At 37.8% G+C, this 26,251-nt stretch overlaps 1 long non-coding RNA gene across 1 annotated transcript; it reads right to left on the bottom strand.

Moving 5' to 3' along the window:
* Positions 1-216: 216 nt before the first annotated feature.
* LOC149774230 (uncharacterized) lies at positions 217-22,083 on the bottom strand. The gene is made up of 5 exons (XR_016416943.1): positions 21,705-22,083; positions 21,072-21,193; positions 10,254-10,368; positions 780-886; positions 217-327 (listed from the first exon to the last, which is right to left on the bottom strand). It is a non-coding gene; the product is annotated as an uncharacterized LOC149774230 (long non-coding RNA).
* Positions 22,084-26,251: the final 4,168 nt, after the last annotated feature.

The following is a 26,251-nucleotide window of genomic DNA, read 5'->3' as shown; positions in this document are numbered from 1 at the left end:
GGCCTTCCATTAGATTTAAATGTGGCAGGTAAGTTGACAAAGTAGGGTGGGGGGTTGGGGGGACCTACCCCAATGGGGATAATTCATTTTTTTTTTAAAGTAGCATGGTGTAAAGTAAAAGTAGATGGGCTGATAAGGAATCCACTGAATTTACAGACTAAAGGTTCAGACATTTGTTTTTAAGAGAAAAATGAAAGAAGGAAACAATACAACAGATATTTTAATATGACTTTAATGTTTATTTTCTAGATTTAATTAAGATTATGAATCAGAATCAGTCTCCAACTCCACTGTAAAGTTTATCTATTACTTCTTCTGCTCAGGCACCTGCAAATTAAAACAAAATTGTAATGCTTAAATAAAGTCATATCATCTCAGCACTAGTTACATATGCAGAAGTCATGTTAATCAGCATTATAAAAATGTATGAAATTTTCTTCACTGCACTTGTGCTTCCCTTACTATCGTTAAGCCATGATACAAGATAACTTTGCACTTACTTGTCATTTCTGGCAAGTGGATGGTGCAATCAATTTGCACAAAGATGAATTTATTTCATCCAAATATTTCATGTGAATAAAAATTCCAAATGGAGGCACTTGTCCGATCAGACAAGATATATGCATATTGTAGTTAGCTGGACTCTAGCTCTGATAGTCCTGGGCAATAGGATAAGCTGATTTTGTTATCAGTTTAGAAATGCATCCGCTTTGCAAATACTATGCTTTAAAAGACGAAACTGAATCCAATATTGATGAAATAAGAGTCATTTGGATTACCTTGTTTTTTATCATTCTGCGTTGGTTGGGTGCATATTTGAGGGTCTCTGATATGGTCTCTTCCATTCCATTTGCCTTTGCTTTGCCATTAGTTTTCAAGCAGGCTTCTGCATGAGTAATACAATGTTTTAAAATAAGTTTCACAACAAAGGATGCATTGCATTTTTCTAAATGCCAGCAATAATCAATGGAATATTTTTAAAACATGTACTTTGAAATGTGTCTCAAGTTACTTTATCAATTCATTTAAAAATCTCTGGCAAGTCACATGAAAAACACAATTTAAATCAAGCCATACTTACTTATCAAAGACTTTCTCATTCACATCCTTTACCTCACACAATAAATATCAGCAACACCAACATTAAATTCACACAATCAGTACAAAACCTAGGTGTTACTCTGGACAGTACTCTCACATTGCACCAACATGTCATGAACATATGCAAGGCTGCGTATCTTGAGCTGAGACGCATCAGCTCCATTCTCAGATATCTTTCAGTTGATGCCACTAAAACACTTGTGTGTTCATTACTGCTTTCAAGACTGGACTATGGTAACTCAATTCTGTCTGGTTCATCTTAATATCTACTGCAGAGACTTCAAAAAGTTCAAAACATAGCTGCTTGGATCATACTTAGAGTACCACAATCAGAGCACACCTCCCCGCTGCTCTGTACCCAACACTGGCTATCCATTCGATCCAGAATCAAACACAACATTAGTTCTCTGTGCTACGTTTCACTGACAGACTCTAGTCCAACATACCTATCCGACCTCACCTATGTGTACACACAAGCAAGATACTTACACTCCTCTTCCGACAATCATATACTCATTATTCTCACTATGAAAACAAAGTCACATGGACAGCATTCTTTTGCATACCAGGGCCCAGCAACATGGAATGAATTGCCCACTGAACGTAGACACAAAGACGCAGTGATCCCATTCAAGAGTGCTCTCAAAACTACTTATTCTGACTACAAAAACAAACTTAATGACTTAATAATGTTAACTACCTTAAATATTCTCAGCATGTTTTTTATGTTTTCTAATTTCATGGTGTTTGTTTTTGTAATCATATCATTGTGTATGTTTTTATGTTGTCTAATGTTGCAAAGCGCTTAGAGCTTCTAAAGATTAGGCGCTATACAAAGTCCTCATTATTATTATTATTATATTTAGGTTGGATGAATATTTTTTAAATCAGTGGCCATAACTAAAAAATGGGATTTTGTTTTATGATCATAAAAGTATGTTGGACACCATCCATGATGTACAATGCTGTCTGACATTTCTATGCACCTAAGGTTTCCATCTCAAATATTAAAGCAAAATGCATACCGAATTTGACAGATTGATAAAAATAAAAAAAAGCAATGCTTACCATTTGAAAAGAGGCAATTGTCACTAGAATATTCTATTCAAAATGATATTAATTTTGGACACAGGGGATACCACCCCCATGTTTTCCTGACTCGTGATATGTCGGCCTATTCTGTGCACAGCTTTAAAAGATGTAATGTTTATCCATCGAGCTATAGAAATGAAATACATTTACTGTAGACTGTTTCTGTCAGCAGTTAAGTTGAGTAATTAGGTCAGGTTTATAGCTAGTTTACAAAATTCAATGTGGAATGCCAATAAATGACAAGATATATTTTTGCAAACTAAAGTGATCTTGAAAAAAGATTAGTAAAGTTTAACATTTTATAAAAAATAAGCTATTATGTGGAAAAGAAACAACAATGAAATAGGATGCAATGTGTTTACGTCTAGTTTTGGAAGGTACCGTCTCTAAGGTACCGTCATAATTGTACCGTAGTTTAATGGGTGGAAAGGCCATTGAAAGGTAAGGGCAGTGCGGAGACCATCGAGTATGTTCCAGAATAGCTGAATCTTTGTAGATACATAGATCCATTCGTAACTTCAGTCCGCAAGCGAAACACTGTACTTCGTATCCCAATCCTGACTCAGGTCCGAAGTAGACAAATCCTGTTCTAGCTAAAACATACGAAGAAGGTAATCCTTCCCTATCCGTAGGCCATTTTTGAAACGTGTCCAATCGACGGGCACAATCACAATAGTCAGGTAAGAAGACTGGAAAATGGTAGGGTTTGAACTTGGAGTTCTCACTGGATTTCTCACTCGATTCTTGCTGCGGCGAAGTCATCCTTCTGGTGGGTGGCTATCCTCTTACAACCAATGTTTTATACCGACATGTCCATACGGCAAAGTAAAGTGGGTGGGAAGCCGCACTCGCTTCTGCTACACGATTTGATAGACTTTTTCCAAGGGTCAACTGACGATGTGGTGTGTGGGTAAACGTACAATCTTGTTGGGTTGATAGGTGGTCACTTTCTCTAGACTGCAAGGCTTCTTTCAATATGCCAAAGTTGACCACTCGACTGGTACGATAATTCAGAGTAAGTCCTTTCACTTTACACTTCGTGTGCACTTCTCCTTGTTTGGCCCAGTATTCGTAGCCGTAATTTTTGGGACCACCACTAACGAAACTTAGAATCTTGTCATCGGGGTGCTTGTCTGTCCAGGCTCCTAAACGGTCTCCTTCGATGTCAGGGTGCTGTTGACTCGGGTGATCGATATAAATGCAACTGTCCATGTCAAAGTACAAGACACGTTCCCCTAACAGTTCTAAAGCTTCGTACAATTTTAAGCGAGCATGAGCTGTCATGTAAGCTGCAATGATGACATTTCCAAAGGGGTCATCTTCTACAAAGTTCAGATCTTCTTCGTAATTCACCAAGATCAAATCCTCACGAACGACGTCCACGTGTTTCATGAATTTGGCTTTGTCGTGAATCATCTGAAAGTAGCGGGAAGGTTCGGTCAAATACTCCGTCTTGGGTAAACACGGTCATTGTGCCATTTTACCCCACAAGCAATTTAACATCACTTTGGCAAACGATCGCCTGCCTTCGTTTTTCTCAATGTGATCTAAAGTAATGCCTTCTTGTGCCCAGAATTTCTCTCTGAATGTCTTTTGGTCTTCGGGAGTGTGACACCAGGACAGATAGCCACTGGCTTCTTGCTCAGTTTCAAAAAGGCATCCACGTAGTCTGCGAAAATGCCTTTCTGCGTGGGGTCACCCTTGTGGAATTATTGTGTCTTGGGAAAGTGGCAAATTTCGTACACTTCTAACAGTTGGTATCCCATGTTCAGAGCTTTGAACAATTCTACGCTGACCCATGTCCCCGTCAAGGCCCATTCTTCCTGGGTGTGATGACAAGGTTGATCTTGGTTGCACGTTTCAGCACAAGTACGGCACAAAGGAAACATAAGTTTGCCTTGGCAATGGCGAGGTAAGACGGGATGGTATAGGTTCGTGGGAGGCAAAACTTTGCACTTGATCAAGCCTTCGTATTGTCGAATGTTTTTTAGGTCGATGTGTTCGGTGAACAATTGTGGGTGCCCTGCAGGAAAGCAACAATATTTGCACACGTAGGGATACAGTGAACACACGTCCAAGTATTTGATTTCTTCTCCTTTCTCTTCGTCAGCTTGGTACAGCAAACAGGTGGCATTGGTCCTTCCTCCGTACAAACTATTACTTGGGTTCAGGGGGTCCATGAACTGGTAACTTTCCATGAGGCGTTTAAACTCGGGATCGGTGTTCAAACGGTGATTGTATTTGTGTTCCCACATTTCCACCACTTGGTATCCTTCCTGTTCTAACTTTAGGCGTGGCTGATAAATGGCCTGGTACAAGTCTTCCATGGTTCGTTGTAAGAACTGATTTTTAGTGCCGCGGTCAGGGTAACAGACGGGACATCCGTGAAATAAGCAACCGTTAAACTCGTACATGATCTTGGGGTTTTCTAAGTCCCAGCCATTGACCGAATGCATTCCGATGATCTTTCGTCCTGTCCGTTGCGGGCATGCTGAATCCATTTGTCTTCCTTGTCGCACAAGTAATGCAACCAGCATGGGGCTTTGATCGAGTATTGACGTTTGACATAGTTGGTCGTTTGAGGACTGATGACAGCCACAGTGTTTTCAAGCATGAATCGTTGTCGGTAGACTAAGGAACACGCTTTGGCAATGGTGCAAGCCTCTTTTAAATGATCAACCCCTCCATGTTCCATGAACAGTTCTCAAAATTTTCCACAGCATCGCCGTAAAATGTCCATGTCGGAACGATGATACTTTAGCATTTCTTCCTGAAAGTCGAAAGGGTCGGAGGCGTGAGCCTGGTACCAAGCATAGAAAGTTTCTCGTTCGGTACGCATGTTGTCAGGGTCGTAATAGTGAGCCTGAGGCAAATGGGGTAGAACGGCGTGTTGATTGGCTTCTGTATTGAAAAAGTGTGGAAAGTACCCTTTAGCCATTTCTGTCATTCCAAACATTTTAGGCATTCGACTCAAAGGCATGGCTAAGTAGCTCATCGAATCTTTAAACTGCACTTGTCCCACTTGCATGAAAATGATTTTGGCTCTGTTCAAAGTGATTTTAGGACGCTCGATGCCACGTTCCGTATAACATCTCAAAAGAAACTGTCCATCGTATCCGGAGAAATTGTGAGCCATCACCGTGGCATGACAATGACAATCTCCATAATAATGTTCGATGTCCTCTTGGCTCCACGTCTTGTCGATGGGGTCTAAGACCCATTGTGTGAAATCGGCTAGTGTGTTCGGTCCTTGAAAGATTTTTTCACGCCCTCCAGGAATCTTACTGCAGTGAGGGCAATAACTCAAGATAGGTTCTTGAATCACTTCTCGCACGCTCGATGAGCCACGCAGAAATTAGGAATGTGAATACTGGTCTCTTGCATGCATTCGAAATCGAAAAAGATGAAATTGCCTTTCTTCTTCTTGTGACCATCCTCTTTCTCTGGTTGGGATTGGTATTTTTGTATGTAGCATTGGTGTTCCAAGTCCACAATGCAGTGAAAATGTGACATTTTTTCTTTCCTGAACATACGTGTGCCTTGGTACTGTTGATACATAGACCTTGTCCACACATTGGGCACAATCTCAGGAGTTGACAAGCACATTTCTTCTGTGAACCTTGCATCTTCAGATGTTGTTGGTAACAGGCAGGGCTGACAAATGTGCGCAGACAAGCAGGACAATGCACTGGTTCTTGCCCTTCGCTCAGACAGGGTTGAGAGGCCAAACATCCTGAGCATTTCGATCCACAATGTTTGTGTTGCTCTCGATTATTATAACCATCATAAGTCACATTTCTCACAGTAATATTTGTATCCCAGGAATCCAGTGATAGTGGTAATGGTATCGAAATGGTCATCGTGATGATAGAGGTGAATGTATTTTCCATCCTTAAAGTCTTTCCCTCGAAACAACAGAGACCCGCGCACTTCTTGAGGGTGCACTTTCAAGGTGTATCGTGGAGCTAGGGCATCTTGCAATTTTTGCATCTCAGGAATGCCACAGGATGTGTCTTTGGACAGGCATGCTTGTTGTAACAGAAGTTCTGCTTCATTTCGTTGTTTGGCTTGGTTCGATTTTCGAATGTTCTCCCAGGCTCTTTTCCATTCTACCGTGTCGTTCTTGTCGGCATAGGTTCATCCCACCACGATGGCTCGGGCTAAACACATGTGGTCTTGAAAATTGTTAATTTGGACAAGACTTGTTTTGGTAATGCGAAGGTTGTTGACCAATAAGGTCTTTCTGCATTGTCCGGTCCCTTGAGGAGGAGAGACGTGGGTCATGTCCAGTGTGGCTTTTCCATCGGTGATGTCAAACTGGTCATTAGATTGTTGCACGTGTTGAATCTTGTCCATGACTTTGGAAGTGGTCAATTCTGCAGGGCTGCTAAACTCGATCCAAACAGGGGATTTCAAGCCGTCATATTGTATGGAAAGTCTCAAGCGATCATCTTCTTTGGGTTGACATTGTCGCTTGAGTGTGGTGAGCAAAGAATCCCACATGTCGGTGATGAACCCTTTTGCTTTCTCTAACAGTACTTCAGACTTGAAATCTTTAAACTTCACTGTGTATTTGTAAGCCGTAGTTCTAAATTTTCTAGAGGGACGCTTTTCCGTCTCTCGAATGTCATAGTACTTTTCAGGGTTGACTAAGGGTGGTAAACTTTGTTTAGAGGGTTTGGATTCTGGTTCACTCATGTCCTCTTCAAAATCACTGGCATGAATTTGTACCAAGACTTCAGCCCTAGTACGAGGCGATAGATCACGTTTCTGCCTCTTACTTTCTTCTTCTTTCTTCTCAAATGAATTGGATCATTTCATCTCGATAGCAAAAAGTCAAATGACTAAAGTTTAAACACCATGGATTAATTTATAGTCATAGCAGACCAGCGTATATAAAGGGTATGTGTCTTGTCCTTTCACTATTCATTTCACTCTCAAACTGAGCACAACAATGGAAGAGACTACCAAGATCGAACGTTTCATCAGAGCTTTGCGAGGGGTCATTAGAAAATTCTCTTCAGACCAGCCGAGGGACTACTCTCCTTCCTTTCAAGATAAAAGTCAAGATACTTGCTATATCTGTCAGAAGAAAGGGCATTGGTCTTCAGAGTGTCCAGACCGTCAAAAAAGAAAAAAAAGGGGTTAGAAGAGACAAAAGTCAAGATACCTGTTATTACTGTCAAGAAAAAGGACATTGGTCACCAGACTGCCCAAAAAAGAAACAAGAGGAGTCAGAAGAAGAGAGGGATTCTTCAGAGGAAGAGGAAGAAGAAGAGGAAGAAAACAGACAGGTGAAGAAAAAGAAATAGGAGAAGAAAAGAAGGGAAGAAAGTGAGGAGGAAGAGGAGGAAAAGACTATGACGGTGAAGATATTAAAAAAACAGAGAGTGAACAATGAGACAGAATAAGTCTATGAACTTTTTAAAGTGCTCTGTTGTGAATTGTGAATTGTAAATATTTATAAAAGAATAAATTAATTATAAAAGGTAAGTGTCTTTGGGTTTTGATTTTAAAATAAGAACCTACACTCACGCACACTCATACACAGACAGGTACTATTGGGTAAAATGTTTTTTTTTAGTTATTGGCAATTGAAAGCCTATCTCTTTTCGAGAGACGTGGATGGCCCTGAAAAGGGCCTTTTTTGGTGTAAGGGGTGAGTTTAAACAATCAACTTTAACTGTCTTAAGCCTTTGCCATGGCCAAGGCCTACTTCTGGACTGCGTACTGTTGATGATGATTTCGTTGAAATCACTAAGGATGGTGCAGTAGGCGTAGTCACAGGGTTGGAGTGTTTAGCTTGGGAAGGTCGTATTCTCTTCGGCCGTAATAAAGAAGTCTGATACATCTGTTTCAGACTTCTTAACTAAAATGTCTAACAGTACCGTGACCGTTTGATTTTGACACCCTTGTTTCTTTGCTGCTGCGTCTTCTTCTTCTTGTTTTTTTCTTACCTCTTCTTCTTGCTGCTGTTGCTGTAGGAGAAAAGCTTGTTCCGCTTCCTTTTGCTGTTGTATAAATTTCTCCAATTCTTCTTTCTGTCTCTGTCTAAAATTTTCCATGTGCGGTAATGAAGGAGAAGGTGACGAAGGTTCAGGAACAAATTCTTGCAAGGTAAAAAAATCCACAAAATCCCAATTCACCTCTTCTGAAAGTAAGTCTGGGTTCCCTTGGGTAGTCTCCACCATCAGTGCACCCAAACTGATCGTTTTCTGAGTTTCCGTCATGTTGAAAAACTGTCGCTTAGATTGACTGCGCACAGGCGCTAGCGAATCTATATAGACTATGTGACGTCACAGACTGCTCTCTTCGGATTGGACGTGGGCTGACTGAATTTTGTAACGCGTGTTTGGATTGGTCAACAAACTCAATCCGTTTCAATCCTTCCTCCCCCTATAAATAAGTACAGTTCACTGCATTCCTTCACCTGTTACTCAGCACCCCAACATGTGGACCGATGTACAATCTTCAACGCTTGTGTCTTCGATGATGTTCCGGACGGACATATCAATGTATGTCCGATCCAACTGGACAGTTATCCACAGGACAGACACCAGCCTGTGGATGCGAAGAATCTTATGTGGGGCATCAAGGATGCCTCAAAAGAGTCTTAATCTATGGTCCTGCAGTCAGGCACAGCCTAAGGTCAAGAAGAAGATGTCACAGATGCCCTTTATGTATATTAACATAAAACCAAAGGCCCTTTTCAGGGCCATTCCTATCTCTCGAAAAGATCTTGACTTTCAATTGCCTACCCCTTTTTTTATTTTTTTGTTTAAAAAAATAATAAAAAAATAGAGACCCCTCCCTGTTTCAATTTTCGCCTGTTCCATTTTCATAGACCCATCAGGTCGGGACCTTATTAAAATAGGGTCCCGACCCTGTTCCATTTCCCCTAGTCCCAAGACAGTCCCACGATTTATTCCCCATGTTCAATTTCCCTTGTCCCTAGAGTGAATAGTTTTTTTTCTTTCTCCCATGTTAAATTCCCCTTGTCCCTAGAATGGATATTTTTTTTTTTCTCCCATGTTAAATTACATAGTCCCCAGAGTGGATATACCCTTTTTAACATGGAAGTTCCCTAGTCCCTAGACCGTCCCTATTCACTACTACCATTGTCATTACCAGCCTGAAACCCAATTTAATGCCATTTGTATAAATTCATTTCAAATAAATATTATGATATAGTTGAAGTGTAAAGTCAAGCAAGTATTCTGTTTGCAGATTTTACATTTTAGATATTATAGTAAAGTCATATTTTCTCTTGTTTAGTAAACTTTATTGCAACTGGTTCCAAAATAGTAAATCTTATTTAATGTTCATTCACCAGAATAGGTATTAATACAATCCCGAATTAACTGTATGGTACTAAAATATACCCTGATCTTGTGTGAGATTGTAATATACAGAACTATACCTCAAGACAACAATAATATATTGAATTTATATTGTATCAAGACTGTCATGGTTATGAACTCCAACTTTATTCAGGTTTTTTCATAATAAATGATCATCTTGTGCTATGGTTGAAAAGAAATCAAAGTTCAGTTTAACTCCATTCTCTCCACATTTGTAAGTTGTTAAGAGGCATACTCATCCTCAGTGTTATAGTAAAATGTAATCTTATTTGGATCAATCTTGGTGGTGTAATATATGAATGGAGAAAGAATATTATCATCCAGATTAAAATATGTTTTATTCAGACTCTACTAAAATTTTTAGTTGGATATGGGTTACGGAGCCTGATGTGTACGAACAAAGCAATGTGTACCATGACCTTTTTAATTTAACATTTTAAACTCCTGCAGAAGAAAGAGATTTTTTAGATCCATTAATCTGTATTAACAAAAACATTTCTTCAGTATGATTTTCAATTACTTAGTATTGACAAAACTCATATTTTAAAGTTGTTGTTTTTTTGTGTTTGGTTTGGCCTTTTATGGTAAACCAACACAAGTAAGTTATTTAGTGCCAAGGCACTTTAAGTATAGTGCCTTGCCCAAGGACACACCATGGTAGCTAACCCAGGTTGGTCTGATGGTAGAATTTGAACCTACCTTATTTCACAGGTCCAGAAAGCTAACCACTGAGCCACTACAGCTCCCCATCTTATAGTGGAATGCTGGTATACTTTATGATCAAGAAGGATGGGTTGGGGTATGCATGTTGCATCTGAAAAAAGTGATGGAATTTTTGTTTACATAATATTTTAGTCATACAATATGAATCATTTTCTATAGATTTAAGATGTATCAGATCAAGTTAAGAAAAATCATATATTCTGTTTCCTGGGAATGTACTAAAATTCACTGTTATTGTTTGATTTTTTGGTAGTAAGCTTACTTGGTATTTTTTTCTTTTTAACTTGAATACCTAATTTGTTAACATCCTATTCTAAATCTTCAGAGTTCTGTCTATTAAGTGACAACTGTTGATACATGTAGGGAAGTTTTTGTTTATATCTTTTGATTTTTGTGATTCTGGAAGTTGCAGTATTTGTTGTTGTATTATAACCATTTCAGTAATTTAATGAATGCAGAGTATACTGCTCTATAAATGAAATCTAAGTGAAAATAATGTAAAAGTATGTTTCACTGCAAATATAAATTGTTTAAAATAATATATCATTTATCATATGACTATTCAATTGTGATAACTAGTATTCCATCCAATATCTATATATTAAAATATGTCTTTTCATACAGCTGGTGATCATTTAGATACAAGTCCAATTGAACATAATCAAATTATCAATGCAGGTGTTTTTATTAGTAGTAGTATTGCAAGTATAAGTGTTAGTATTAAGATTTCATATACAGGCATGATAAGTGTATCATAATGTTTAAATGATGCTCCTTGTTACAACATAAAATATGTTCATTGAAACAAATGGTTCACTGGTAAATTGGCAGCAAAGGTCTTCACTGAATTATGTTGCATAAACTATTTTACAATAAAACATATATGATGCATCTCAATTATGATGAATGTGAGGAGGAGGATTAATAATAATGCAATTTAAGTTATCTTCATAACATAAGTTCTAGCAGATGTGTAATTTTTATGTGGTTCATCATCAGTTTGAAACTGGTCTGTGATTTCTGGATCTGGACATACCTGGTCCCCTGCTGTTGTGCTGCTATGGTCTTTACAGTTCATTAGGATATCAGTTACACTTGGTTTACATTTAGAACCCCATGGGATGGAATGCCCAGTTTGAAACTGAGAGAATGGTTAATTATCCATAATATAACTCCTGCAGTTATTATTAGGTTTGATATCAAGGTCTTTCTTTAAAAGCTTTTCAACTCAGGTTCTGTTCTACCATACAGATAAATAAAGTCAAATTCAAGGCTTTCAGATTTGTCCAGTTTGTTTCATGTGTTGCGGCAGACAGACTGTATATTGCCACTGTACCATATAAATATCAGTGCTTAGTCTGCTCTCAGTTGCTGTGGTTTGATTAGTTACAAGTGTCATCACATGTGACTAATTATTGACCAATGTAATGAAACTTGTATAATTAGAAGGCTGTATTTAAAAACTCTAAAGATCTTAAAAAGAAAATTGGATCGGGGTAAGTAAAACCTTTTACTTTGACCATTTGGCTAGAAAATAATTTTCAATAAGTTTAAATTGGATAATAGTAATATAATAATTAATTACACAAATCAGAATAAAAGCTATTTGCATATCCCCTTACAGCTGTTGCTTTTTCATAGTACTAAGTAGAATAAAGTATAGTTAAGACAAATAGCTTTAAGCTAGAATTAAACTCAAATAAATTGCAAGAAATCAAAACAAACCCAGGATTAAAACTAAAGAAATATCCCGTCATATATACCTTACATCAAATAAAGAAACTCAAGATGGATAACAACAAAATTAATGTCACATCATCAAATAGTTATCTCAGCTGCCTGGTCAACCTAAAGGCAGATAAACTAAGGCAAACTTACTCCGAAGCAGTCTCATCCCCCCTAAGAGAAAAACGACAGATACAGTTCTTAACGCCAATTTTCAACTCGACCCCAACTGACTCGATGAGTAGACTCTACCTGTCACCAAGCGTAAACGAGAATGTGGACAATCTACCGAGTAACCGCAAAACTACATCCGACATGAGTACCCAAACTGAGGAACAATACTCAACAAGCACAAAAACAACCCAGACCACGCTGGTTAAAAACACTAGCAGCCAGGGGACTCAAACTGAGAACCTACTAGATGAAACAGAACGCCCTCACCCTACCACAAATAAAGCAGTCACACACGACTCAACAAAAGGTAAGAATAATAGGAAAACCAAATCCCAAATACCAGTTAGAAAGAATAAGGAACACACTAACTGTCAGAATACAAGACCCAGCAAGCCGGTTATGGACAACGAAACAAAGTCAGCTAAAGAGACAAACACCAGGGGAAAAAAGACCAGTCTGCAAAATATCCAAAACAAGAAACACCCCGCTGAACTGACTCTCTTCGTCAAGGGAGTAAATTCCAAAATAACGAAGTTAGCCTTTAAAACCATAGCATGGCAATTGAACAAACATCACCAAGGAGAATTCACGCTTAAAAGCACTAGAGACGACTTGCTGATAATCAAATGCACCACTGAACAACAGATTGCCAAATATATGGAAATTGAAAGAATAGGCCAAATAAATGTTCAGGTCACTAGACACAACAGAACAAAACAACACATAGACCCAAACCCCCCAAAAACACACAACAAAGGAGTCATATACGTATCAACTCAAAATAAAACCAATGAAATAGTAGACTACATAAGGAGTAAAGGACAGGAAGTAGAGAAAGCAATCTGCCTAAAAACAAGAAGGGGAAAGGATAGCACTGCAGTGGTACTCTTTTTTAAGGGCGCCACCCCAGAAACTATCAAAATAGCCGAAAAACTCGAGGCTAAAAAAATTTTTGCTTTCAAAAACAAACCACGGTTCTGTGGCAACTGCAAAAATTGGGGGCATTACTCTAAGAATTGCGGAAACCTATTCCGGTGCAATCAATGTGGTCTTCACCACCCAGACCGGAAAACATGTAGCGCCACCAATCAGCACTGCGCTAACTGTAGTGGTAACCACAAACCAAACCACGCAGAATGCCCCAAGGCTCTTAGAGAAGCCCTAATAGTCGAATATATGATCTCCCATGGGGTAAACTATAAGCAGGCCAAAACAAAAATCAGGATACCAAAAACAAAATAAATAGGTAGCACCCTCACTGGTAGGAAACACGCATAAAACGAAAACAACAGTAAATTAAACAAACTATTAAGACTTTTTGCACTAGAGATGGATTCCAGAGCAGAAATCAAAATATGGCAATGGAATGCACGCGGCCTTAGGGCCCACGCTGACCAACTAAATAACAAAATACTTGAACAGGAAAGAAAACCAGATGTTATATGCATACAGGAAACCCACCTAAATGATACCTCACGTATCCCAAACATCATAGGCTACAACACCAAATACCTAAAGCATCGATCCCCCACAGCAAGAGGAGGGGGGTTAGCAACCTTTGTTAGAGATGGAATTACATCAGAAATGCATAAATTAACAGATAGTAGACCGCCCAATGACTTCGAAATACAGATAGTCAAAATAACCGCTCAAACTAAGCAGGTACTAATCGTTAACCTCTATGAAACAAATGAGCAGCGCAATTTAAGTGCAGACGAAACAATCAAAATGATTAAAGACTGTGGAGAATGGGTGGTAATATGCGGGGACTTCAATGCGCACAATGAACTATGGGGGAGTCAAAAGACGGACATTAAAGGAAAAATTGTAGAAAAATGGGCACAAAAATGCAACTTAGTTTTTCTAAACAACGGAATGCACACCCGGATAGATGACAGAACAGGCCACACATCAGCAATAGACCTATCTCTATGCACACCAAGATTAACAGGCATTTCTGATTGGCAAGTTGATGAAAGCGACCCTATGGGAAGTGACCATTACCTTATAAATATAGAAATACAAATTAGAATACCTCAAAATAAAGCGTCCTTCACACCAAGATGGAAATACGAACAGGCCAACTGGATTAGGTTCAAACAGATAGGTGACTCAATCGACCCAGAAACCATATATCACCGGGACATTGACACCTTTAATGACAAATTAATAGAAACCATTAACACAATGGCCCAAGAAACAATTCCTAAAACTAAAGGAGTAGCACCCAAACCCACGGTGCCCTGGTGGAATAATGAATGTAAAATAGCAATTGAAGAGAAAAAAAGAGCTCTAAACAAATTCAAAAGAACTAAAAATAATAGGGACTTTAACTACTACAAGGAAAAGGAAAATACTGCCAAACAAACTATTATGATAGCTAAACAAAACTCATGGACAGAATTCTGCTCAAAACTAGATATTAACACAAAATCGAAGGAGGTGTGGCAAAGAATTAAAAAAATGAGAGGCAAAACTAAATCAATAACCCCCAACATACCTGGACAAAACAACAAACATAAGGCAGAATTATTCGCAAACTATTTCGCCAACATGTGTAGCAATACCAACTTAGAGGATAAGTTTAAAAATCATAAAAGGCAATTTGAGGAAAGCAACTCTGACAACATAAAGGAAGCAGGAAATAATGACGGCCCACTAAACCTTCCGTTTACAGAAGCCGAATGGAGAAAGGCCCTCGCCGGCAAAAAGACCACATCCCCCGGGGAGGATACTTTGGGGTATGAAATGTACAAGAACCTACCCAAAAAACTTGTCACAATTGCACTTAACCTCATTAATAAAATATGGGAAACCGGTACCATACCTATAAGATGGAAAAAGGCAGTAGTGGTCCCGATTCTTAAGCCTGGAAAACCCTCAAGCGATATAAAATCATACAGGCCCATATCACTAACAGACAATATATGTAAAATAATGGAAACTATGGTAAACAACAGGCTGAAATACCATTTAGAAAGCAAAGGACTACTAGCTAATACACAGAGCGGGTTTCGCAACTACCGAAGCACAATAGACCAACTCATGAGACTAGAAACCGCTGTCAAATTAGCATCTAGAGAAAAATTTTAAAAATCCAGATATGTTACAGCCATCTTCTTAGACATGGAAAAAGCATATGATCTAATGTGGACTAAGGGACTGATAAGTAAACTTAAACCATACGGAATAACTGGCAATATATACAAATTTATTGCTAACTTCCTAACTGATAGAAAGATACAAGTCAGACTAGGACAAGACTACTCCGAACGATACAAACTGGAAAATGGCACGCCACAATGAAGCGTAATCAGCCCAACTTTATTTAATATAATGATAAACGACCTGGAAACAGCGGTAAAACCCAACCACCTTGACTTATCCCAATTCGCCGATGACAGCGCCGTATGGAAAACTGGCAACCCGGCCAGCAGAGAAACGACCAAGCACTTACAAAAAGGACTAAACGATATAGGAAATTGGACAGATAAATGGGGATTTAAATTGTCACCTCTAAAAACAGTAGGCATAGTTTTCAATCCGGGAGGTGGCCACCCCCCACCCACTCCAAACTTAACCCTAAAGGGGGTACCCATCAAATTCGAAAAACAAGCGACACTCCTAGGTATGGTATTCGACCACGAACTCACGTGGGCAGCTCATATCCAAGAACTCGTAACGAAGTGCAAACGAGACATCAACCTCCACAGAAACCTCAGAGGGGTGAATTGGGGGGTTGATCAAAAAACACTCGTTACCCTATATAGAGCACTTATAAGAGCAAAATTGGACTACGGTTGCCAGGTATATGGAGCGGCGAACGCCACGTTACTAAAGAAACTAGACACAGTCCAATCAAAAGCGCTAAGGGTATGCACCGGCGTCCTAAATGGTACCCCCACACAAGATATCTTAATAATAGTAGGAGAACCCCCGCTAGACCTAAGGCGGAAGGAATTGATGCTGCGATACTCGACTCGAATATCAATACACCAACCCAACCACCTCACGCTACAAGCCCTCTTAGCATGCGACAAACCATTCGATACAAAAGGAAAAAATAAAAAAATACCTAGTGGGAAAATAATTATAGAATTAAAAAGGAAATTTCAAATCGCAAATATCAACCCAGAAAAAATAAGGTACTACCCAGACCCCCCGTGGACCTGTCCCACACCACAAATAGATCTTAGCTTACGTAAACTAGGACAAAAACAAAATGACCCGATAGGACTAAGAGCATCAATACTAACGTACATTGACAACAAATACGAGACATACACGCAAATCTTCGCAGATGGATCAAAAACCAAAAATCCAAATAAAACTGCAGCAGGGATAGTGATCCCAAAATTAGATGTCGCCGTTGGAAAAAGACTCCCAGACCAATGCGCTATATACACGGTAGAATTCATGGCAATACTAATGGCATTAACATACGTCAAAACATACCCCACAACTAAGGCAGTCATTCTAAGCGACTCTTACAGTGTACTACAATCGTTAGCAACAGACCAATCCAAGAGCAGACCTAATATGATTAATCATGCAAGATCGCTACTTAAAGAGATTGAAAAAAACAACAAACACGTTGAATTCGTATGGATACCCTCTCACATCCATAATCCCAGGCAATGACAAAGCAGATGCAGAAGCAAAAAACGCCACAAACGAACCAAAAGCCCAAAATATAGCATACAGCGTCACTGAAATCAATAACATGGGACAAGATCAATGACATGTGGCAAGAGCTATGGGAAAAATCGGATGCAAACAGTCTAATACACACGATGATGAAAAAAGTAAGTAGAAAAGTCGAAAGTCCGACCTTCAAAAATCCATACGATATAACAATAATAAATAGAATAAGAACAGGTAAAACACTATTGGCAGGATGCGCAGGGAAACACATAAAAAGGGGACCAACCGAAAACTGCCCCTACTGCCCAACTCCAGAAACAATCGCACACTTAATAAATATATGCCCCAAATACAACCAGGAAAGGGCCGAACTAAAATCTAAACAGGAACAAATAGGAGAACGGTGGACATACCCGGAGTTACTTGTGGCAAAAAACAATAACATAGGAATGACCTATAATAACATCATGACATTCATTAACAAAATAGGCAAAAGGGGACAAATCTAAACCGAATGAAGGGTTGGGTATAAAGAGAGACCATGTAAAGAAATTAAAACCAATAAACCTAAAAGATCGAACCAAAAAAGAAAAAAACCAATCAAAATATTACAAATCACTGTTTGGGAATTGTGACGGCCGGCTCGGGCTAGTGGGTTCACAGACTGACACCGCCGCTCATAACCCGAACAATAAAAACCAGATAAGGACGAATATTACAAAATCACTGTTTTGGAATTATAATGGCATGCTAGGCCCCGTAGGTTCAAAAAAAAAAAAAAAAAGAAAAAAAGGAAAAAAAAAAAAAAAAAAAAATATTAAAAAGTAAATCAAAGACCAGTCAAAATATTACAAATCACTGTTTGGGAATTGTGACGGCCGGCTCGGTATCGTGGGTTCACAGACTGGCACAGCCGATCATAACCCGAACAATAAAAACCAGATAAGGACAAAATATTACAAAATCACTGTTTCGGAATTATAACGGCATGCTAGTAGGATCAAAAAAAAATAAAAAAAATATAAAAAAATAAAAATAAAAAAAATATACATTAAAATAAATCACAAATAGCTAAGCTAAACAAAAATAACAGGTAAATAGCCAAGTGGTCAAAGCGAAGGGAAACAAAGGCAATCAAACCACCTCCCTCGAAGAAAACATCTCACGGCGAACATGGCAGTATCAAAAGGACGAGAAGACCAAAACAGAAACGGACACGGGATAAGGCAGAAAGAGCTGAAATAAAGAAGAGCAGGAAAAGGCACAGAATGAAGTTAAACGTCCTAAGGCAGTAAAAGAAGAAAGAACAGGACACTTGCAGACCTTGGGGAATGAAGGCAGAAACAATGAAAAGAGTATGCCTCAAATAATCAAACCACCCCCACCCCCCAGTATGAAAAGAATTGCCTTCCCGAAATTAAACAAAAGAAATAAGGCCACCCCCCCCCCACATCTACTTATAAGTGTGAATGAGAAAGTGAGTGTGAATGTGTGTTGTCGGGATATGTGGGAAAAGCAGAAAAACGAACAAAAATGTCTATAGCCATCACACAAATATAGCATACACACTCCCTACCCACCTTTTTTTTCTTTTCTTTTCTTTTTTTTTTTTTTTTTTACAAACAAATTTTACCACATAGGGCTTTCATTCTGACCCACGAAAGCCCTCTTTTGACCAACAACTTACTGGCCCTGAAACACACTGATTGGTTTAAAGCCACACGTACGAAATACTTAACCAAATTGAGATCTCCAAAACAAAATAAAGGGCTACTAAAAGCCTACTAGATGTGAAAAAATTTTCGGAAAATTCAAGTACGCAAAGTACACAAAATTTAATAGACCTTACAAAAGATAGGAAAATTCACAACTCAGGAATATCTGAAGCGTATGTGACAATCACATGTTTGGCAAGATAGTACAGGAATAGCCCAATAAATATAGGGAACTGGGCATTGATTGCAACGAAAATTTCATAATACTGCTGCTGGTGTGCTTCGGTTACTGCCTGAAATGAGAGAGGAAGGAGATGCAGGATGCAGAAACAGACCACCAACGGAGTACAACGATGGAGAAGGTTGCAGCGACGAGAGCCTGGGCGGGACCTTTTGGGGCACCTGGGCTTCGGCTTGCTTGCTTGGGGGCATTGTATAAGTTAATCGCTAAATTCAAAAAGTACACAAACGTGTACAAACTAAACAGTCGCACATACCGAAAGGTGCACGTGACTTTAATCCAATGAATGAATGAAATGTGTGCTAGAGGGTAGGGTTAGCAGTTATACTCCCAATTATGTTTGTGATGAGCAAAAGCAGCTGCACAAATTTGAGCTTTTAGTTTGGTTCTGGTAGGGTCAAAGGATGCAGGTACATTTTACATTCATTTTTTACTAGAAATAGCTATTTTCAATATTTTTCTGTGACAAGGCAACTAAAAGAATCAGTATGTGCCTTATGCATGAATAAAGTTCACTAGTACTATAACAAATTAGCATACTTTTCATCACCCCTCTACCATCAAGATTTTTTTATATTTACCTCTGTAGCAGACACAAATAAAAGTCGGCAGCTCATTTGCAGACTAAGTTACGCATATGATCTCCAATGCTCATCTAACTGTGACAGGCAGTCACCAACAAGCCAACCTATTTCCATGCCTAACTCAAAGTAAATCTGAACCACATTATAGATTTAGCTTATGTGTAAATTTATAAATGCTAGGCTTGTGATAATTAGGTTCATGCCTTCTACCTTAAAAATTAGAGGGATGTCAAAATACGAAACTATCCAGTGAGACCCATGATGTTAATTTTAATCCCTATGGGATTTGTGACATAAAAAACCCAAATGCTTTATGTATTAAAAGGTAACTAATGGGGGCAGGATCTGCAGTGAATCAATGGTTAGTATGCTAGACTCCTGATAAAAATGTTTGTGTTAAAATCCTGTTATCAAGTCAACCAGGTTACCTACTGCAATGTACCCTTGCCTTACTCCAATTCCCTCAGTACTCAGTAAACAACTAGTGTTGCTGTACATAACAAAACCAGTCCATATTGATTTTACATATTTTACTAAATCCTGACAAAAATAATTCTCTAAATAAAGAATGATTAATATGTGATGGTCTCGCATGTAATCAAACTCTTCCAAGCTTTTAATGATATGAACCGATTTATCAATGTTTATCAAATTTGCATGAAAAACTATTTCTTATTTGTCATCAAATATGTTCAATGTTTTGATCATATAAGCATTTCTGCTACATTAGATCAAAATAATCTTTTTGTCAGAAATAGAGCCCTTATAGTATTTGCAAGGTCAACCAATCAGATGCAGAATTTGAGTTTAATATCAATGAATATTTTTTTTACAAAATTGCTCTTTTGCTATATCTTGATGAGATAAATCTATTCACCAAGTCTGATGAAATTAATGAGAAATAGTTTTAAGAGCAGTAGCAAGAATGGCTAGTGAGATGTAGAACCACCACATTATATGCATAGATTTTGCTTATAGCCTCAGACATACAAGCAAATAATTAAACAAGTCAGATCTAAATTGGATCATAAACACTGTTGTGCAAATCATAAGAAACTCTGCCAATCAGATGCAAGGTCACTTCACTACCATACCTTTATCACACTCATAATAAGCATCATTGTGAAACTTGACTCTATAAGCCCAATGGCCAAGCATGATCAAACTTGAATCAGCAGTAGTGGTTATAACCTCATGTATTTGTATGCATCTTCACTTCTTCAATCTAGATCTCATTTATATAAGCATGTATTCTACGTTTAGTAAAAACTGCACTACATGTATAAATATTGCATGCGGTGGTAACATACTCAGATGAAAGATCACCTTATTATTATTAATGGTTAACACTCATCAAACTTCAAGGACAACTTAATGATTTTAGCCTATATTGTGGAAGTATGGCTTTTAGGCTGGTTTAAAAACTCAACTAATCTTATACATGATCACATGTATATACTTGGATTTTGCTCATTATTAGATTTATCCAAGATGTTGATTTAAGCCCAAAACTAAGTTTTATATAAACAAATTGATCAGAACTATGGACTCCAAAGTAGCTAATTTCTTACTGTTGAAAGACAGAAGGGGATGTGAAATAAATAACACACTCTGGACCATTACATAAACCCACTTAGCCTTTTGACCAGTTGAGATAAAATATCAACAATAATGTTAAATAAGATTGATAAATTATGTTTTCTCACATTACCTCTAGCCCTTTTCAACATGGATGGTATTTTTCTTCCACATATGTCAGCTCTTAATTAGTGGCCCTTTCCCATCATGAATGTTGTAGGTGAAACTCTCAGAATTAGGCTTTTTAATTTATATCTGTAGAAGAAAAAAACTATTGGTCTGCATATATCAATGTCACCATTTCTGTATTAGATTAAAATACCATGTGTGTGTGTGTGTGTGTGTGTGTGTGTGTGTTAATTTTAGAATTTAAGCAAACTTGTCTCCATGTGTTTATTTTAAAACTGATGATGATAACACATAACAGGTTCAATGGATAAAATGTTATTTCTTACTTCTTACAACTGCTCATTATATCTGAATTTACATTCAATGTTTGTTTTAATTAACATATTTGGGATATTGGGCAAATTATTTATTTTGTAGTTTATCATTATATCATTTACCAGTCTTTTATCATTCAAATATGTAATATAGTACCATTATACTGACTTCATATTCTATATGATATCCCAGCAATACATATTAAGCAGACAAGTGCAAATAAAAATGTTCAGAATGTAAAATTTACTCCAAGCTCAAAGAAGATCAGCAAAAGATAATATCCAACAAATTACCAAACAAAAAGCGAAGTTAACGCAGTTACCTTTATTATGACGTCTCCAACACCAACGGTACTGTACAGCTACGTCTTCTGAGTTTTACCGTCATCTTGTCTTTCAAACCAGAATTAATTTCTTGAGCTCTTACAAAATGAAGAAACTTTTAAATACTATAATTTAAGCAGCTTCTTTACATGCCATCAGATAAATTATGGCACAGTGTTATGTCTGTCAGCAAAACGCAACTTCACATTTGGACGGCGCGCTGTGTGGGCATCGCCGACACAGCAACTGACATGAATTCTCTATTAGCAGACAATGATTCGGAATAAATCCTTCGCAAATCTAACATTCTCGATTTTTCATAGTTCCACTTTTCATTGTTGCATCTGTTTGATTGTACAATTGCTAATGATGTTCAATGAATCAACTTCAATTCATCTGCTGTCTGAAATCCCGGTTCAGTTGGTATTTTCTTCCGCGCATGATGCCGTGTAAATAAAAGATACGGTCGACATTCAAAGTGGTTTAGGTTAATTTATTATTTTTCTTTATTAAGGTCATTTGCAGAAAGTGTTTCGCTAGGGTGAGAAAAAAAAATATAACAAAAAGAAAACTTTCTTTTCCAACGCTAATACTGTATATATTTCAATTTGTGATTGATGCTATAAATAAAAAAAAATGATAATAAAGCATTTTAGCCCGTGGCTTCGGCACGGCACTCGTTTTTGTGGGTTTTTTAAAATGTTGTTAGTGTTGTTTTGGGGTTGTTTTTTATGTGTGTACTACACTAAAAAACATATCAGGTATTAGGCCTAACGTAGGAAAAGAAATTATCCTCTATTTATTACTATTCTTACTGTCAAATGACGCAAAAGTGATCAAATTGCTATTAAGATTTTGTTTTGTATAACACTTACCGCTCGTTTTCCTCGAGATAAAGCAGCCACTTCAAAATGATTATAAAATCTGTGACAGATGAAAAACGTGGTTTAAATAATTCGTAATCGCCTGCCTTAAAATACTGTAGGAATTTGCTAATGTATTTCATGGCCCTCGTTTGAATAGATACCAACGATCATGTATATCGACCAAATTTTGTATATTCCTGCCCACAATCATGTATTTTGTATTAAACCGTATATTACACGAGCGCTCTGTGGCAAACTCGGGGGGGGGGGGGGGTCTCTATTATACCCAGAGGCGTAGCTATGATATTTTGCGCCCGGGGACGAACTATAAAATTGGCGCCCCAGCCCCCTCCCCGTTTAATCACATTTTTGAATATTACCCTTGTTTACTTATTATAATGTAACGTTGTAAGCCTCATTTTGGCGCCCCTGTACCTTGGCGCCCGGGGACATATGTACTCCCCTTCCCCCCCCCCCAGCTACGCCTCTGATTATACCTGCTGTATCAGTTGAGAAATATATTGAACAGATCAGGCCCCAATACTCTCGCTCTGAAAAACATTAAAATAATTATATGCAGAATATCGGTAGGTCTCCCTCTTGCCGAAAATGTCAGCACCATATATATTTTGCAAGTAATGTAATGGGTATAATAACACACACACACACACACACACACACTTTTTTGGGAGTGGGGGGGGGCAACGGACAGATGCCCCCATTTCCCCAAAAAAATAAAAAGTATTTTATATTTGTGTATTTCCCCCTCAGATGTGTTCTACGTTTTATTAAAACAAAATTTTATATAAAAAATTTAGTTTTTAGAATTTTTGATGGGGTATTTATGTTTCCATAGTGTTATCTAAAGGGTTGTTCGTCCGAGTCTGGTTTCCCTCACCTTGCTCGAAGTTCATTCCCTTGAAATGTTTTGTAACCTTTGCTATATGTCGCCTAGGTCTCAGTGTTTGCTATATGTAATGGTGTTATATTGTGTGTATGCTATATTTTCTTTATGTTTGAGACAGCAAGTATAGATCAAATATCTTTCCCAGTTGTATTTCTTCCTTTATGATGTTATATTGTATCTTTTAATTTGTTTTATGGTTTTCTAATTTTGACGATGGAATGGTGTACTATTTAGATTTTGTTTAAAAAAAATAATTTCCTATTTTATTATTCGAGTGATAATATGTGTCGTTCCTCATAATAGTCTTTAAAGATGTTGATAGGTAGGTTACGCTCGATCCAAGGTTCACGCTTCTTTATTCTCTATGTGTTTTTCCTGGGTTGCGTTAGGCCTCCTTTATTTAGTTTATCTGATTATGCTTTATTGAAAGATCCAAACGTTTTTATGAGACCACATTATTCTATAATGGTCAACCATGCAGTGCGGGAGAAGTTAGTAGGGTTTTAAACTAAGTGTTATACAGTATGTATTTGTGTCTTTATTTTGTCTGTTTATGTTCTACATTGGATGTTTTCAAAGACTCATGATGGGCCTATGCACTTCACTGAGCCCTGTGACTTAGCCCCATGATGTCATCGCCATTTACTTCCCCCTTATATTTTCCCTGTATCCCTTCCTATATATGTCTTTAGAATTTTCTTTCAGAGAAAGAAGAAAAAAAATTAAATTACAAAATTCTTTTATTTTTTTCTTTCTTCCTTTCTTCCCTTTTCTCTTTTAAAAAAAAAAAGTTATATGGGTTTCTTTGAAATATTTGAAATAGAATTTGAAATTTTCTTTGAAATATGGCTGTTGTGGGGTGCGAGGAGGGGGTATGGGTATGGCATCAGCTCGCAATTGCGCTACGCGACCCTTCGGTCTGTAATACCTATTCCTCCCTCCCCCTCTCTCCCCCAATTCCAACATCAATTGCGTTATATCAACCTGACGGTAAGTATCTATTCGTCGTAAGACGTACTGAGTTCTTGTTGTGGTTAATATTCTTATTTTTACCACGTATCTTATTTAAAAATCTTTATCACCTGTCCACAGGATATCATCGTAGTTACTATATAGTCTATACATTTTAGAACGATTTTGTTTTCGTAGTCTAAATCTATGAATAAAATGTTATTTTTGTTATACTTATATTTTTTGCAAATTTTCATTATTAACTTTATCCTATTATGTTTAGATTTATCACATTGGACAATCGTATGTAGTTTGGTGAAGTTCGCTGTTTTACATAAAGGGCATTTCGGCATTATCCTCAGCATACGATGTTTGATTGTTTCTTCGCCTGTTAGCCAGGTGTTGTGCAGGTATTTAAAAATTATACTTTGTGTTTTGACAGATCTTATTTTCCCCAATTTTTCCAATTTTTTGTCCAATTTACCCCCTCAGTTGTCCTGCTCTACTCTACATTTTATATTTTTGGTTACCTCCTCCCTAATCCAAGCGTGACTTTTACTTATTAAATTTTGCATAAATCTGTTTTGTCTCTATATTTTAAAATTAGTTCTCATATGTTTGCGTGGCACTTCGATTTTTTTATATTAATTTGTTATTTTTGTATATCTCTGGTCGGTTTCTCAAGGTGAAGCCGAACCAGTAGATGTACGGTGCTTCTCACGCTGTAGCCGGGTCTGAGTGCATTTTTTTTTAATCTATTGATTATGTTAGTTAATTATAGTAGTAGAGGGCTCGGCAACCCCAAGCCCCCTCTACTTTTGGCCCTATATAATGTCTCTTTTTTTACATGATGCATTTTATGATTCCATATATAATCTATTATTTCGTTGTCTGTTTTGTTTAAAATTGTATTATCCATATCTATGGATTTAATTATGTAGTTAATATTTGAGTATAAATAAGTCTTGGCCACTTGGGCCCGCTCCATGATAGGTAATGGCGCCATGGCCAGATTTTCACATTTTCTCTTATTTTATTGATAACATGTTCATAATTTTCTACAGCTTCTTTTTTTTATTACCAAAGTAAACCCCTAGAGCCTTTACAGTGTCTCTCAGTAAGTGTGTGTGTGTGGGGGGGGGGGCGATAATCCAGGGTGGTTGCCCCTCCAGTTAACTATTTTTAAGATTTCGTGCTTGTTGTGGTTTATTTTGGAACCCGACGCTTATAGCATTTCCCCTCTCTTATAAAGATGTTGCAATCATATGCATGTTAGAGCATTTTTTAATTCTTTTTTAGGTTTGGTATTTGTATGCCTTGTATAATCAGGGGCGGATTAAGGCTCACTGGTGCCCTAAGCACTGACAAATCTTGGCGCGCCCCTCTTTTCCACGTACACCTGAGAAGATAACCCTAGGGTGTAACATGATCAAGAAACAGAACATCATGATCAATTTGCACTAGTTGTATCAGTTTTTTTTTACAAATCTTCATTCTTTTTTCTTTCTTTCTTTTCACCCTTTTCTCAACTTTGTGGTGCCCCCTTTGGCCCTGGTGTCCTATGCACGTGCTTAGTCTGCTTAATGGTTAATACGCCCCTGCTTGCACATCTGGGTTGTTTCTTATCGTGTGACGTAGGATTTATATTGCCATTACGTATTCTAGCATTGATAGTGGACATCCTTGTATCACTGATCGTTGTATTTCAAATTCTTTCGTGCATTTCCCGTTTAATTATCCCAGTGTGTAGGATTTTGGTCCATTTTGGAAATTGGGTCCGAAACCAAATTTTTTAAAAACATTCTTTATACAGTTTTGTTCA

The sequence above is a fragment of the Sinohyriopsis cumingii genome, unplaced genomic scaffold, assembly GCF_028554795.1.
Source record: "Sinohyriopsis cumingii isolate HCF-2022 unplaced genomic scaffold, ASM2855479v2 utg000365l, whole genome shotgun sequence".
NCBI lineage: Eukaryota > Metazoa > Mollusca > Bivalvia > Unionida > Unionidae > Sinohyriopsis > Sinohyriopsis cumingii.
The sequence above is the reverse complement of the archived record's forward strand: the minus strand, read 5'-3'. Positions and strand labels throughout refer to the sequence as shown.